This window comes from Stomoxys calcitrans, chromosome 2, assembly GCF_963082655.1.
Source record: "Stomoxys calcitrans chromosome 2, idStoCalc2.1, whole genome shotgun sequence".
Classification (NCBI taxonomy): Eukaryota; Metazoa; Arthropoda; class Insecta; order Diptera; family Muscidae; genus Stomoxys; species Stomoxys calcitrans.
This window is the reverse complement of record NC_081553.1, coordinates 69,579,429-69,596,081: the sequence shown is the minus strand read 5'-3', so window position 1 is coordinate 69,596,081 and position 16,653 is coordinate 69,579,429. Positions and strand designations below refer to the sequence as shown.

General features: G+C 40.3%; 1 protein-coding gene across 1 annotated transcript in view; it reads right to left on the bottom strand.

Annotated features, from left to right (window-relative positions):
- LOC106080726 (kinesin-like protein KIF19) overlaps positions 1-6,269 on the bottom strand; it is a 54,417-nt gene extending 48,148 nt beyond the window's left edge. Inside the window, exon 1 of the mRNA XM_013242225.2 lies at positions 6,138-6,269. The gene's annotated coding sequence lies outside the window, so the exon portion shown is untranslated. The remainder of the gene's footprint in view (positions 1-6,137) is intronic.
- Between the last annotated feature and the right edge of the window lie 10,384 nt (positions 6,270-16,653).

Here is a 16,653-nt window from a genome sequence, read left to right as displayed (position 1 = left end):
TGTCTCCTTTTCTGGGTACGGGGCATAGAGTGCTGAGGTTCCAATCATCGGGTACGCGTTCTTCTAGCCAGATTGCGCAGAAAAGCTGATGAAATACGCCTTATCAGCGTGTCGCCTTCGTTATAAAATAGTTCAGCGGGCAACCCGTCGGCTCCTGCTGCCTTGTTGTTCTTCAGTCGGGTCACAACAACTTAGACCTCATTCTGAATATGAGGTAAACATTCTATACCATCATCAGGTATTGGTACTGTGTTATTTTCCTAGCCGCCATCGTCGGACATTAGCAGTTGGGTTAAATGTTCTTTCCATGTCCTGTGCATGCTATCTGTGTTATTTACCAGATTTCCTTCTTTGTCTTCTTACCAAAGCCATTGGTTTAATGTTTAATTCTTTGGTATAATATCCGGACTTCATTCAGACGCCTGTACATCTCAATTTGCTCACACTCACGTCTTTCCATTTCCTTTTTTTTATTTAATTTATAACCCACTAGGCTTATAAATAATCACACTGTGCATTAGACGTACTTTTCTAAAATAAGTCAAAGAACTACTCAATTTACTTCTTCTTCAGACGTTTTTCCTCTCCCCTTTTCCCTATACCTTGCTACTGATTGCAGGGTTTCTCTGTATGCCGCATTCTTGGCCTCAGTACAAACAAGTAAAAGCATGCTAAGTTCGGCCGGGCCGAATCTTATATACCCTCCACCGTGGATCGCATTTGTCAAGTTCTTTGACCGATATCTCTTTATAGACAAACGAAGGATAATGGATAAGAATTGCTATGCTATTTCAGTTATACCAAGTTATGAACCGATTGGGCCATACTTGGTTTGATTGTTGCACCCCAAAGTAGAAGTCATTGTGCAAAATTGCAGCCAAATCGGATAATAATTGATATGGGAGCTATATCAGGTTATGAACCGCATGAAGTGTTTTGGTCAAAAGGATATATGATTTGCTGAACACATCATCAAGGTGGTGGTTTTGGTTTTGATAAGGCTTTTCAGGAATTTGTTAAAACAGGCTAGGGAGTACTTAATATGTTCGAGAAAAAATTCTTCTTAAAATTTATGAACCAAATATGCATATGTGCCCATGAACATCCAATTAAGGAACAGGGTCAAATTTCTCACATATAAATGAGTGCTATCCGATTCAAGTTTAAACTCAAAGATAGGGGACCTTATCTCAATGGCCGAGTCCGAACGGCTTGCCGCAGTGCGACACCTCTTTGGTGAGAAGTTTTTACATGGCATAGTACCTTACAAATGTCGCCAGTATTCGGCGAACAATATCGGTGAAGAGAATATCCATGTCGTATGAGCCGTGACAATAACATAGCCAAGCCTATCAAAATACAACAAAATGAAGAATGAGCCGCCTAAGAATCTTTCCTAAGTTTGGCAATAAGATCAAACGGTCTGTAACGAACAACTGAGTAAGCTCGAAATGGGGCTTGAATCTGAGGATAGTCTACTGGATCTACAGCAGTGTGATTAGACTAATACTTACTTACGCCTCAGTAGTTTGGTGGACTGCTATGGAGATAAAGTACAACATAAGGACCATACAATAGGTTCATGAGGACCACCCTCACTAGGGCACTGACGACTATTCTAGATATCGGACCCATTGACATACAGATTAAGTGTGAGGCTATGTGACTTAAGGGGATGGATGGATTGAGGAAGGAAGCAGCTCATACCATCGCGGTATAATCAAGGTAGGAAACCTGGAAGGAATGGAAGAGGTTTCCGATCAGATACCTGAGATGACACTTGAGGTGCGAGGCACTGCTGCCACCGGCATACTCTTGGATTGACGGAACCCTAGTATTGCCATCTGGAAGATTATGTTACACGGATGGATCAAAGCCAGAGGACAGTGTGGGCCTGGGGGTCTACATTGAACTGTTTTAGACTGCCTGACCATAATAAGGTCCTACAGGCGGAGATCCGGGCGATCACTGAATTTGTGTGGCGGTGTGGTGCTAACGCGAGGACGTCGAGTGTGAACATCTTTACGGGCAGTAAAATGGTCTTAAGGGCAATAACAACCAGGACGGTCAGGTCACGAACCTGTCTTGCAGTGTAAGAAGGAGATTAACGCCTTCTCCGAGGATGGCAAAATCCGCATCGTTTGGTTGCCGGGCCATAAAGGATTAATGGGGGATTAAAAGGACAAACGATTTGGCGGTGATGGCCGTCAATAAACTTGGTTAACCCGAAGCCCTTCGGGTCGACGCAGTCCTATGGGGGCATACAGATCATGAGAAGACGAGGCTATTACTGAAAGGAAGTAAGAAAGAGGTCAGTATAGCAATTGGTATCATAACGGGACACATAGCACTACGAGCTCACTTATGGGTATAGCATGGAAACAATAAAGGATTTTGTAAGCAGCACGGAATTCCTAACTTAGATTTTCTTTTTCGAGGTTACTTCTTTTAGTATTTAGAGCGCACAACAAGCCGACTACTGGCTTAGGTGTATGTCCAAAGTGGCATGGGGCGAATTAAGAACCGCACCCTATTTTCAACCTTACCTTACCTAACCTAAGTAAGAATTGGTCCTTCCTGTGGTATGGCTTTCAATTTGGGAAGCTAGAATGAATTGTTAACATTGAAATCCTCAGCAACAACGATATCACTGTCTGGATAATTGTTCGAATTGAAGATGGAAAACGGAACCGACTGTGTCATCTATTGCAACGAATTTAATACTATCGTCATATAAGGGTGAGCTTGGAAAGGCTAAAAACAAATCCTGGGTAGAATTCCGCAGCTCCGTGGAGGATACATCTAAGGCCTCTAGGCTAAGGAAGATTCTGTCCTCGAGAGTATATACCTCGATGTATATCCAGAAGTCAGAGAATATATGGACAATGTCTAGTGAGGAAACACTAGAACTAATCGTTGATACACATTTCCCGGAAAATTCTCCAATGGAGCAAAGGCAAATCCACTGAAACAGCCCTTCACGACGTAGTCGGCTACATAGATGGTTTTCTCGCTATCAAGGAATACGCAATTCCATTTGACATTGGCATTTCTTGACACTGAAGGTGCTTTCAATAATGTAAAACCGACGTCAATCATGAAAGGAGTTGAAGTTTCTAGGCATCAACTCTACCGTAAGAAAGTTTATAAATATCTTACTTACTAAAAGATGCATTACGTCAGGCTTGGGATTTGTGGATTTAAAAAGATGGGTCAGCAGAGGAACACTTCAAGGAGGTGTACTGTCTCCTCTGGTTTGGAATATAGCCATTAACAACGTATTATTGTCAGCGTATGCTGATGACGTGGCAATTGCGGTTAGGGGAAAGATTCCCAGCACTCTAAGAGATACACTTCAGGAAGCTCTACATGCAACAGCAAATTGGGCTACCGAAAGTGGTCTGGGTATAAATCTGTGCAAGACAGAAGTAGTTCTTTTCAGCAGGAGATACAAGTTGCCTACAGTGGAACCTGTCTCCTTGGGTGGAGATCCATTTACAGAAAGTGCAAAATACCTGGGTGTTTTGTTGGAAAGGAAACTGAACTTCAAATGCAACATTTTGGAAAGGGCATGAAAGGCCACTCTTGCCCTATACACCTGCAAGAGAGCCATTGTCATGCATTGGGTATATACTGCAGTTGTCAGACCTATTATGCTATATGGTGTAGTGGTCTGGTGGATGACGCTTAAAAAATCCACCTACTGCTCAGCACTTAACCGGATCCAAAGCATGGCTTGTTTGTGCATCACAACCGCACTAAAGACGACAACATCTGATGCACTGAATTTAATGCTACATCTTATGCCTCTGGACATTGTGGCTACCGAAATTGCAGCGACCACTGCCGTGAGGTTAATGGAGCTTTCTCATTGGTCATGTGGCGACCACGGCCACTGTGTTATACTTGATACAATATCCGATTTTCTAGGTAGTGTGGATTACATTCTACCTGAGTCGCTTTTTGATCAAAAGTACTGTACCACTATTCCTGATAGAACGATTGAAACTACGATATCCCTGGTAACAGAAGTTACATAGACTTCTATATTCTTTGGGGTGTACTCTTAAGATCTAGAACTGGTCTTATCGAAGAGGTTACCCGACCACTGTAGTGTGTATCAAGCGGAGATCTTTGCAATTAAGGAAGTGGTGGAATGGCTAAGATATAATGACAAAACAATGATTGGCATAAATATCTTCTCAGACAGCCAGGTAGCCATTAAATCCCTGGAGAACGTATTTCTGAACACCTTAGACTGTCGCAGATCTCTCAACGAGATGGCTGAACAGTTCGATTTCTGAACACAAAAACCGCCCTCGACTGTCGCAGATCTCTCAACGAGATGGCTGAACAGTCCAAAATTCACCTGTTCTGGGTGCCGGGCCACAGAGATATCCCAGGGAATTCCAAAGCAGACGGGCTTGCGAGACTAGGAACTACCTTACACAATCCAGGGTTACTGGAATCTGTGGGTATGCCTCTAGCTATATGTAAGCTAAGTTTTCAGGACCACGCCCGAAGGGCAACGAATGATAGATGGTCACAAAGTGGGGGCTGTGAGCATTCCAAAACTAAGTGGCCTCATTTAGACTTGAAGAGGTCTACTGCTTTGCTGTCATTGGCTAGAACAGACGTCTCAATCATTGCGTCCGTCATGACAGATCACTGTCTAATCGGAAAACATGCTGACAGACTGAAGGTGGCCAGCAATGACTTTTGCAGAAGCTTTAGGGACATCGAGGAAGAAGAGACTATAGAACACCTTCTGTGTGTGTGTGTGTCTCGCACTAGCAGTTAGAAGGAGTTCCACTTTAGGTTCTCATTTCTTTGAGAACCTGTCTGATTTAGCTGATGTGAACATTCGCAACTTAATGGGATTATTAAAGCGATTTGGATAGTTCAACGGTAGGAACTAGAAGGCATATTCTTCTTCTGTTCCTGTGGTATCACAATGGACGAAAACTTCTAAGTGAGTCTGATGACAGACTGCCACTTGAACCTAACCTAACCTAATATTAACGTCTACTTAAGAAAAATTTCTTAATTGGAGTAATAGAGAAAAGCACAGGGAAATAGCACACTTAAGTTACATATCTGCTTTCGGCTATTAAAACAAAATGTTTTGTAATTGGCATTTTGTTGGAAAAAAAATTAAATCAAAAACCAACTACGACTCATGTCCGTTGATTATAGCTTATCTCATATCGAATATATCTTCAATAAATGAAAGTAATAAATTGTGACAGGCTTTTATTCCCCCTTTTTTGTTTCAAGCTATCACCGCTGAAGTGGGAATTTAGAAAATACCACTTTGGCACACATGACATGTTTGGGATACCTTAGGACCCCTTGTGTGTTTCTATGTGTGAATGTTCGTTCTGCATGTCCTAGCATATAGTACACTTCCGTATCCTGTTAGAACTGTGCTCTTAAATTACAACAAGCAACAACAAACTCCACTTTGCCACAAGTTGGCTATTTTAAAGTATGCTAACAATTTGGCATAAATGCCCGCAGGGCTGCCTACTGCCATTTTGCCATGCCATTCATGGTACATGGCAGAACCAGCCGCAAAAATTTCCCAACACTAAGCTAAATTCAAAAACTATTATCGTGCTATTCCATATACATATACACATATTGTAAATATGTACACAAAACAAAATTATATACAATTTGGTAGATTGTATGTACTCCGCCTTTTTATAGGGATAATGGAAAGCAATGTTGAAACTCCTCTTTTGGTGGTGTGTTTGTGTGTGCTTCTGTGTGTGTTTCTGTGGGTAGGTTTTGGTCGAAGGTTTTGCGAAGTCTACAAGTGGGTCAATCAAATGCGGGTTTTGGTGAATTCCTAATAAATAAAAATATCTACAAAATGGCCACCCAACATCTCACAATTTGCCAAACGACCATCAACTCTTATGCAAATTAACTACAGTTGGTAAGCCATAATTATCCAAAAGAATAATTTGGTCTAAAATTAGATTTTTGTACCTCTGTAAGAGTTTAAAAAAAAGAACTATCCATACGAATAATTTGGTATAAAATGAAATTTTTGTAACTCTGCAACAATTTTTAAAAAATATTTTTATCCTTTTTTTGTAATTTTGCTTCTTAAACTATCACTCACTCACTTTTAGAATTTTTGGAGTTTTTCTTTTAAGTTTTTTATTTCAATAATCTTAAAGATTTTATGGCACTTGCTTTAACACTTTTTATTGTTAAAGTTTTTTTTTATTTACTTTAGGTCGACCGCGGTAGTTTCTTTTTCCAACGTTACACGTTCAATTCAAAAACTCAACTAAAGCTAAGGACAACATGAAATCCTCATAACTGTGGTCAATATTCAAATTCAAATGTTCAACACTACCCCAGTAACCCAAAGACCAACATCAACTACACTTTCCGCCCATTTGCAGCCCACCAGTCGTCTATCTTGATCGAGCTGCTAGACCTGCAAAGCAGTCCCTGCCACAGCAGCAGCAGCAGTCTGTCTAAAAGCTCCACTAACACAATAAACCCACAGTTGAGGTGGCTACACAATTGTGTGAATAACATTTGCATACAAATGGGTAGTCAAACTCTCTTTGAATCCCTCGGCTTTGATGAGGGGAAGTATAATAATTTTGGTAAACGACAAAACACATTGTTAAAAATAGTGAAGCTAACACTAGACCTAGAGGCGTAGGCTGGCGCTCTGAGTTGCAGTTGTGTCAACGGAGCTGTAGCCAAGTATTTTGGGGAACAGGATACCACTTGTTCTGAGGCTGAGGAAGCCTAGTTAGATTTGGTTTAATAATAACTCAATCAAAAACAAGATCTTAAGCAGTTAATGTTACCGTTTGGGGGTTTTGTGTGGAACAAGCCCCTAGAACGACGGACTGGGTCTGATTTACACACTATGCTCACACATCTTTCATTTGAGTCCCTTACTGGCATGTTCATCTTGGTGGTGTTGAAGGAGGAATTGTAAGGAAATTTGCCTAAGAAACCATGGGTCTAAATCAAAATTGAGCTTTCGATGTTTAGTGACAAAGTCCGTCCATATTTGCATATCCACCACCATAGGATGGGTGTATACTAATCTAGTCATTCCGTTTGTAATACCTCCAAATATTGATCTCGATATTATGAATCGAATAAGCCATGTTCGTTCGTCCGTCTGTCGAAATCACGATAGCCGCTTGAAATTTTGCACAGATACTTTATATTGTTGTAGGTCGTTGGGAACTGCAAATAGGCCATATAGGTTCAGATTTGGATGTAGTTCTCATATAAACCGATCTCCCGATTTGACTACTTGAACCGCTGGAAGCCGCAATTTTTGTTCGATTTGGCTGAAATTTTGAACATAGTGATCTGTTATGACTCCCAACAATTGTTTCAAGTATGGTTCAATTCGGTCAAGAATATGATATAGCTACCATATAAACCGATCTCTCGATTTGACTTCTTGGACCCATGGAAGTCGCAATTTTTATCCGATTTGGATGAAATTTTACATGGGGTGTTCTGTTACGGCTTCCAACAACTGTGGCAAGTACGGTCGAAATCGGTCAAGAACCTGATACAGCTCCCATATAAACCGATTTCCCAATTTGACTTCTTGAGCCGCTGGAAGCTGCAATTTGGATGAAATTTTGCACATAATGTTCTGTTATGACTTCCAATAACTGCGCGAAGTATGGTTCAAATCGGTATGTAGCCTGATATAGCTCCCATATAAACCATATATGCCCCAATTTTTGTCCGATTTGGCTGAAATTTTGCATAAAGTGTTCTGTTATGGCTTTCAAGAACTGTGCTAAGTACGTTCCAAATCGGTTTATAACCAGATATAGCCCCCATAATTTAACAGAATACATGGTGGTGGGTTCCGAAGATTCGGCCCGGGCGAACATAGCACACTTTTACTTGTTCTGTTCTATCCTACTGTACGTTTGTCAAAATCACAATGGCATTCGAATGAATAAAAATATCCGCTTGAAATTTTGCATATATACTTCCTTTGGATGTAGGTTATTGGGGATTTTAAATGGGCAATATCGGTTCAAATTTGGATATATTCCCCATATAAACCGATCCCCAGATTTGACTTCTTGAGCCCCTAGAGGCCTCAGTTTTATCCAATTTGGCGGAAATGTTCTTCTTCTATGACGTTCAACATCCATGCCAAGTAAGATCCGAACCGCTCTATATACTAATATTGGCCCTGAGACCATATTGACTACTTGAGACCATAGCAACCGCAACCAATTCTCGATTTGGTTAAATAATTCAAATACGAACTGAGTTAATAAAGGCAAATTTTTAACCGAATCCATCGTGATGGTTACCCAAGATTTGCCCCGGTCTGACTTTTTTAACGTGTTTACTTATTTTTGATGCACGTGCCTCAGTCTTAAATCAGCCAGCGGCGATACGACTGCCACCTTCTGGAATTCATTATGGCCAGTATCTCCTACTGAAATACACTGCAATTTTTGGAAGATATACTAAGGTCTGCTTTCTCGGAGGATGCACCCGAATGCATGCACATAATGCATTTTCGAGGCGTCTGTATACAATTAGTGTCGTATCGCATCAAGTAGTAATCAATCATCAATTAGTAATTTTCTCCTTAAATTTGGGATTGATGGTCATTGAGGAGGTGCATTTAAACGAATAAAGATATCGTGGTGGGTATCATATGTCCTAGAGGATTCTGAAGGATACCGGTACATCAATATACATTGTCTCTTCCGAAAACGCTTAGTTCAGTGGTAGACCTGCTCTTTTACCTATTGTGCATCGATAATCCCGCTGTGCAGCAAATTATTTGTCTATTGGGATTTTATAGAGTAGGCCCATGTTGTTTGGACAGGCGCAGTTACTCTGACAAAGTAACGTCTCGATATACTTCGTGGATTATCGTTTTCGTCACCAACCTTTGAGGTATGTGTATTGAGACCCACTTAAGTTATTCGGTGTCAGTTTTACCCTCATGTTGTCTGTCGGTCAAAAACACGCTCACTTTCGAAGGAGTAAAGCTAGGTACTTGAAATTTTGCATGAATACTACTTATTTGGGAGGCCACCGTAACGCAGAGGTTAGCATGTCCACCTATGAGGCTCAAAGCCTGGGTTCGAATCCTGGCGAGACCATCAGAAAAAATTTTCAATTTTGTGAGGTACTATGCCATGTAAAACTTCTCTCGAAAGAGGTGTCGCATTGTGGCACGCCGCTCGGACTCGGCTATAAAAAGGAGACCCATTGAGCTTAAACTTGAATCGGACTGTACTCATTGATAGGTAAGAAGTTTGCTCCTTTTCCTTAGTGGAATGTTCATAGGCCAAATTTGCAAAAAATTGCATTTATTTCTTATTTGAGCAGGTGGGTTGGGATTATAAATGAGCCAAATCGGTCCAGGTTTTGGTACAGCTGCCGTATAAACCGATATCGATTCTTTACTTCTTGAGCCTTTAGAGGGCGCAATTCTTATCCGATTTGGCTGAAATTTGGCATGTTTTATTTTGACTTCCAACAACTCTGCCAAGCATGGTTCAAATCGGTTCACAATCTGATATAGCTCCCATATAAACAGATCTCGGATCTTGACTTCTTGAGCCGCTAGAGGACGCAATTATTATCCGATTTGGCTGAAATTTAGCATGAAGTGTTTTGGTTTGACCATTAATAACTGTGCCAAGTATGGTTCAAATCAGTTCATAACCTGATATAGCTCCCACATAAACCCATCTCGCTTCTTGACTTCTTGAGCCGCCAGAGGGCGCAATTATTATCCTATTTGACTGAAATTTTGCGTGAAGTGTTTTGGATTAACCATCAAAAACTCTGCCATGTATGGTTTAAGTCGGTCCATTACCTGATATAGCTCCAATATAAACCGATCTCTCGATTATACTTCTTGAGCCTCTAGAGGGAGCAATTCTTATCCGATTTAACTGAATCTTTGCACAATGAATTCCACTTTGATCTCCAACAGCCAAAGCTAGTATGGCCCCAAATCGGTTCATAATTTGGTATAGCTGAAATAACATAGCAATTCTTTTCCATTATCCTTTGTGTGTCTATAAAGAGATATCGGCCAAAGAACTCGACAAATGCGATCCATGGTGGAAAGTATATCAAATTCGACCCGGCCGAATTTAGCACTTGTTTTTTATTCTTTCTGGACATGATCTCGGAATAGTTGGTTTATGCGGATAAGCTCAATTTTGCATTAGCTCAATGATAAGAGACGGTGAGAACGGAGTGTCGCTGAGGAACATCTTTTCTCACAATAAAATTTTATATAACTGAAAATTCCCATAACCCATATGCAGCTAATTAGTATTGATATTTTTTACTTGATATTTAGAAAAAATTCAAATAAATTTGATTTATATTTACATATGTTGCGCTTGTGAAGCAAGTCGTCTTAAAGAGCCCTGTTCAAATTCAGATGTGTGCTTTACAACCTACTCTAGTTGGGATGGTATATAAAACACCATGATCCATTTGACATCGTCCACTGGTGATTTTTCACAGTCGAAAATAAAATCGCCGTCAAAAGTCAAAGTTGATTTTTTCTTTAATAAATGTATGAACAAGTATGATGTCGACATTTTTGTATTATATTGTTTGGACATAAAAATTATTAAATAAAACCAATAAAAGTTTAATGTCCTTGACATATTCCCTAATTTGTTTAACGTTCATCGTACTAGTTGGAGTTCACTGAGTATGGCAGTAAGTGTGGTAAGTATTTGTAATAACAATGTGCCAATGGATGTTGGCAATACAAACTTGGTATCACATCGAATAAAAGTGGTGGTCACTCCCTCCAACATTCCCACATGTTTATTATGGGGAAATTTGAAGTTTTTTGTTGTTGTTGTTGCTGGTTTCCAAACAACGACTCCGTACAGGGGAAACGTGGTTGTGTTGGAATTTAAGAGTGCTGCGGTGTTTTGTTCTTTGTCGGGTTGAATGTCGTTTGACTTGGTTTTTATGTCGACACCAACAACAAACCAATTGCATGAATTAAATGTTTAGAAAAAGGATAAATTACATACACGTTCATGCACTATATCCTCCTGGTGATGGTGGTGGTGGTATTCGATGACACGAACATAATTGTCATACAATATTGGTTTTTAACATATTTTAAGCATATAAGTACATATTTTGTTTTTAACACAATTTTGAAAAGTTCTAGATTTTTAGATTTCACCATAGGTAAGGTTAGTTTATGATATTTGAATAATCTGGAATCAGACTCGCTTCGTCGGTTGGTTACTTCTGTTCAAACTAGTGGATATTCCAAAATTAAGAGTTTAGACAATCTTTCACAAAAAGCTGAGTTTAGCGTTGAATTCATCAATGGCAATGCGGGGAGTGCTTAGTAGCTGTTATTCGGTTTTGTCCTCAATTTACTCGAAACTATCACAGAAATTGCCATTTTCAACCTTCTCTCAGTTTTTTTTTTTCAATATATATTGGGTTGCCCAAAAAGTAATTGCGGATTTTTAAAAGAAAGTAAATGCATTTTTAATAAAACTTAGAATGAACTTTAATCAAATATACTTTTTTCACACTTTTTTCTAAAGCAAGCTAAAAGTAACAGCTGATAACTGACAGAAGAAAGAATGCAATTACAGAGTCACAAGCTGTGAAAAAATTTGTCAACGCCGACTATATGAAAAATCCGCAATTACTTTTTGGGCAAACCAATAGACTAACGAGCATGGTTAGTGAGACATTTGGTCTAGGCATCGAGAGATTTTCAAATTTCGCATCAACAGGCTCTATTTTGCCCTACACCCATAGCAAAAATCAAGTACAGCGTTGACATTTCGTCACCACATTCGTTCATAAAAGTGAAGCAACAAACAGATGCTATCAGATCAAAAACAAATGTTTATAAACCAACAACAGTTTTTGTGAATGAAACGTCCACATCCGTTCATATTATGCCAACCTCTAGTGCACAGCTTTTTTAAAAGATTGCAAAAAGTTTTTGTGTGCTGGTGAGTATCGAACCTGTGTTCCATCCATTTTATTGAATGTTTACAAACGCCTCACCATATTGCACCACAGACTGCCATGTGCATAGAGTTTTTTTAGTTGGTTTAATGTTTAACGTTGGCATACCTACACATTTTGTAGGGATGATGTTCATAACAGTCGGTGCATGAAACGACAACGCGTGTGCACAAAATCATACACGCTTGATAACAATATTTTCAACAACGTCTGTGCATGACAATGACGAAATGGTGCATTTTTTGCATTTTTGCATCGTCTTTTTTTATCAGTGTAGAGAATCTCTGTGGCTCGGTAAATAAAATATGTGTACTTAAACTTTAAAATCATCACGTTAAAAACTAAAAAGGTCGAAGACAGAGATGTATAAATATACGTCGGGATTTAAACGATTTGTCGGAGAAGAATGGAGATCAAATCGTAAACCGTATACACAGCAACCCTTCAGTCAGTAGCAACCAGGGCTGTGGAGTCGACTGAGTCGAGTTTTTGAGGCCGGAGTTGAAGTCGGAGTTTTTAGCAGGAGTCGGAGACTGGTTCGGAATCGGGGCAAGCGTGCTCAACTCCGACTCCGGTTCAATAGTCTGACTCCGACAACCCTGTCTGTTAGCTGTTCTTATCCCAATGCATGTGTTTTCGTGTAATGACAGGTTTTTGTCTGCAAAAATTAATTCGCCCAATGCCACTATGGACATGCATCTGAGCCAGTTGACTTGTTGTGGGCTCAAAACACTCAAAAAGTAACCACAAAAAAGAAAATCAAAGATAGGAATTCTGGGCTAATTACAAAATCTTTAATTATTTTCCATACAACGCCCCTAAGTCGGATCATATCTGGTATCGTGTCCCCATCTTAGTGCCGTTGTCTGTTAGCCGCGAAAGACGGGCAATGTCATAGGAAATGCTCTAACGTCTCATTGTCTTCCCCACATGCCCTACACATGCTGCACCGATTTTCCATATGGGAAATCGCAGTTATATGTGTCCCGTTATGATACCGAAAGCTCTACTGATCTCCTGCTTATTTTCTTTCAGTAATAGCATTGTCTTCACACGATCCGGATCTCACGATAGGTTTTTCGCCGTCCTACCGACCCTATCGCTATTCCAAAGTTTTTCATGCGCTTTTGTCGCCCACTTATTAAACTCGAACTGCGTCGCCCCTAAAGACTTCGGGTTAACCAACTTTATTCACGGCAGTCTTTTGTCTTTCACTGCCAAATCGACAGCTCTCTCATTCGCCCTTACTTCGTTATGGCCCGGCACCCAAACGATGTGGATTGTGCCATTATCAGAGAAGGCGTTAATCCCTTTTTAAACTCCAAGACTCTTCGCGACCTTACCGTCCTGTTTGTTATTGACTAGTTTACTGTCCGTAATGATGTTAACACTCGAAAACCTCGTGTTAACACCACATCACGTCACGCATTCCGTGATCGCCCGAATATCCGCCTACATGAGCGTATTAGGGTTAGGCAGTCGAAAACAGATCCCAGTCAGTGGGTTCTCAAGGTAGACCCTCAGGCCCACTCTGTCCTGTAGCCTTGATCCATCTGTGTAGTATGTCTCCAGAAGGCAATACCAGAGTTCCGTCAATCCAAGACTGTGCCGCTGTCAGCAGTGTCTGGCACTCGGCCTCAAGAAGAGACTAAAGAACATCTGCTGTGTGTGTGTGTCCTGCACTGACAGTCAGAAGGAGTTCCACTTTAGGTTCTCAATTCTTTGAGAACTTTTCAGATTGAGAGGCCACGACCATTCGCAAGTTGTTGGGCTTTTTAAAGCGATCTGGATGGTTCAACGGTAGGAACTAGAAGGCGTCTTCTTTCTCCTGTAGTATCACAATGGACGAAAACGTCTGAGTGAGTGTGATGACAGACTGCAATGAAGCCTAACCTAGATTGAATGCGATCTATAGCCAATCCGGGCAAACTTACAACCAATTTATTTGTCTAATTAAATGGGGTATCTGCTAAGACTACTTTTCATTTGAAAATTTGTTGTGAATATGTAGTCTAATATAAAATGGAAATGCTTAGCAACAATTGACCTCGAAATGCATCTTTTTACATCAACATATTTGATTTCTGATTTCTCTGGTGGGTCCTTTTGTAAGCCAACAAACGGATGTCTGGTTTGTTGGCAAATAAAATTGTCCCGCCTTACTAATAAAAAATAATTGTAGGCCAACATTATTTATTATCAAATTTCCTTCAGGTGGCGTGTTTCCTTAGGGATATTTATCATGCAACTCCTCATAGTTTGTTTGACATAATTGAAGGAATTCTTAAAGGATTTTTTTATTCTCCTAAAAAACCTTTAAGGAATATGTGATTTTGCTCGACGTTTCAAAAGCGAAAGTTTCGTGTTGCATTAATACGACAAGTCATTTTGATACGAATCAACACATCATCATCTCTTGCCTTTTAGAATTGCAATTTGCCCCTCATCTTAACTTGCAAAACTGCTAAACGATGCAATAAAAAATGCAGTTTTTTAGTTGGAAGCCATCACGCTATCAACACCAACGCCACCTTCATTTGAGGTAAACCTATCATTAGGGAATATTTGCGAGTCTTCCGGTCGCCAAGTCCTTGTGGCTTGCATTCCTATGCCTCCCTTGTTGGCACTTCAATAACAACAACGAAAAGAAAACATACACACACACACTCATCGTAGTATACTTGGAAATTAACAATCAACTTTTCACTTTAACTTGATTGTGATTGATTGAGAAATTGAAATAAATTGTTTTCATTTTTATGAAATTTTCATGACTAATACATACGTGAGCCCAAACCAGCCACCTTCAATTTTCTTCATGCGGATGGATGGGTGTGTTTTTGTGTGCAACTAAGGTGATTTGTGTGTGTTCGCATTGTGCCTACCCACAAGACCAATTGACTATCCTTGATAATGGGTTGAGGAGCCATCATCCGTCTTAATAGGTAACTATGTGACTAGGGATAGGGAAAGTGATTTAAGTGGGTATACAGTGTGGAGAATAGGATAGGAAAAAGATGAGAAATATTTATTGAGGAGTAGGAGTTACATTAATCATTTCGAGAGTCCAACTATAACTAAAGAATACGTAAAGAAAAATAGTATTTCTGCAAAATTTTTTTAACCAAAATTTATCCAAAAACATTTCGAAGCTGGCCTCATTATTTTTGTTTTTTTTTTTTGAAAGGGGACTCCCCTGTGATTTTAAGGAAATGTGTTGACTTCTCCAAAAATTTTATAAAATTTCTAGATTTTTTTGGAAAGGGGATTCCCCTGTTATTTAAGGAAATTTTTTGGCTTCTCCAAAAATTTTATAAAAGTTCTAGAACTTTTTTTTGGGGATGAGCCCCTCCTCCACTTTCCAATAAACACTTTTTTGGGCTATGGTCATCCTACAATTTTTCATAAAAAATTTCTGCAGGGGGCCTCAATATTTCTATGGATTTTTTTGCGATGTTTCAATACAAAATATTGGGTAGGGGCCTCTTCACAATATGAGCGCAGGAATTGTTTGGAATTTTTGGGGAGGGGCCTCTCCACAAATATTTCTATAAAATTTATTTTAAAGCAATTGCTTAGATAGGGACCTCTCCACAGAATTTGTAAACCCTACACCACCACTGTGGTAAAGGGTATTATAACTTAGTGCATTTGTTTGTAACACCCAAAGGAGGAGAGATAAACCCATTGATAAGTATACCGATCGACTCAGAATCACTTTCTGATTCGTTTTAGGTATGTTCGTCTGTCTGGCCGTTTGTCTGTCCGTCTGTCCATGTACAGTTCGTGATTTTCGTCCGATCATTTTTAAATTTGGTGGAGGTTTGTTTTTCGGTTAAGAGACGAAGCCTATTGAAATTGGAAATCGCTCTTAAAGGGCGGAATAAACATCTGCTAGCGGAGAGCTGGACAATTGTAAGGGGACGAGCGAGGGATAAAGGTAATGGCAAGGACCTCTGGATCAGGGTTGGTTCAAAATCCTTGGCACTCCTGAAGTCCTCGCTGGAAGAGGTCAAGTTCGGCTTAAACCATGTGAGAAGGTCCTGCCCGCTGATGAAGACGACGCCACCCAGGGAACAAGGGTGCATGGGCTGCCTTAAGCTAGTGCAGATTAAACTGCAGCACTCGGAGGCAGCCACGGATAAGCTGCTAAGAGCCATGGGGAGAGATGGCACTGATGTGGCCCTCTTTCAAGAATCGTGGTTACGAGGTAACAAGGTTCGCGGACTCAGATCACGGAATCTGAACCTCATTCGCCCCCTCCTCCCCCAATGAAGGTAAGATTAGAAGCTGTATCGTGGCCAGTAGAGATTTTAACCTTACTCTGATTTCTCGTTTGAGCTATGAAGACCTAACGGTAGTGGCCTTGGAGAGACCATTATTGCTCCTGGCCTCCATGTACCTACCCTACGATGAGGACAACCCCCCTACAGACACAGTCCGGGCCCTGGTCGATTAATGCGAGGAGAAGGGGCATGACGTTGTGCTAGGGGGTGACGCCAATGCACTCCACAGTCTCTGGGGTAGCACGGATACCAATGAAAGAGGTGAATCATTTTTTGAATACATTTTATCCACGGGTCTATTTGTATGCAATAGGGGAAACAATCGGATCAGGGGACA